At 43.0% G+C, this 463-nt stretch overlaps 1 protein-coding gene across 1 annotated transcript in view; it reads left to right on the top strand.

The window, feature by feature from the left end:
• Positions 1-463, top strand: part of LOC119581763 — a gene marked incomplete at its 3' end in the record, with an annotated part of 38490 nt that overhangs the window by 10071 nt on the left and 27956 nt on the right.

Genomic DNA, 463 nt, shown 5'->3' with positions numbered 1-463 from the left:
TATTTGTATGTGTGCGTGTATGAGTTGGGGAAAAGGTGGAAATTAAATAGTGGTAGGCCTAGGAAGTTTATTGTTGCGGTTATTTTATATATTTCATGTTATTTTCTTTAATTTCTTTTGGGGGGATTTTCCAGGATTGGAAGAGGAAGCAGACAGTGGAATGGGAGGAGAGGGGTAGACCGGGGGGGGGGGCAGGGGGCGTCTTGTCTGTATCTGCTTTGGCGAACCGCCTTCCGGAACAGGCCAGACTGGTGTCATTTTTTCTCCATGGATTTGGAAATGTCAGCACACAGAGGTTGCATGTTGGGGAAGCGAGGGAAATGTGCTTGAGGCACTACAGGCCTACAGATTATTAGCAGTAATATTCCATAGCTCACACGTAAAATATTTCATTAAAACTTCTTTACATGAATCTACATAAGCCATGAAGAAATGGACAAGCTTTGGCAGTTAATGAATCTAT

This window comes from Penaeus monodon, chromosome 15 (genome assembly GCF_015228065.2).
Source record: "Penaeus monodon isolate SGIC_2016 chromosome 15, NSTDA_Pmon_1, whole genome shotgun sequence".
Taxonomy (NCBI): domain Eukaryota; kingdom Metazoa; phylum Arthropoda; class Malacostraca; order Decapoda; family Penaeidae; genus Penaeus; species Penaeus monodon.
This window is presented reverse-complemented; position numbering and strand designations above follow the sequence as displayed.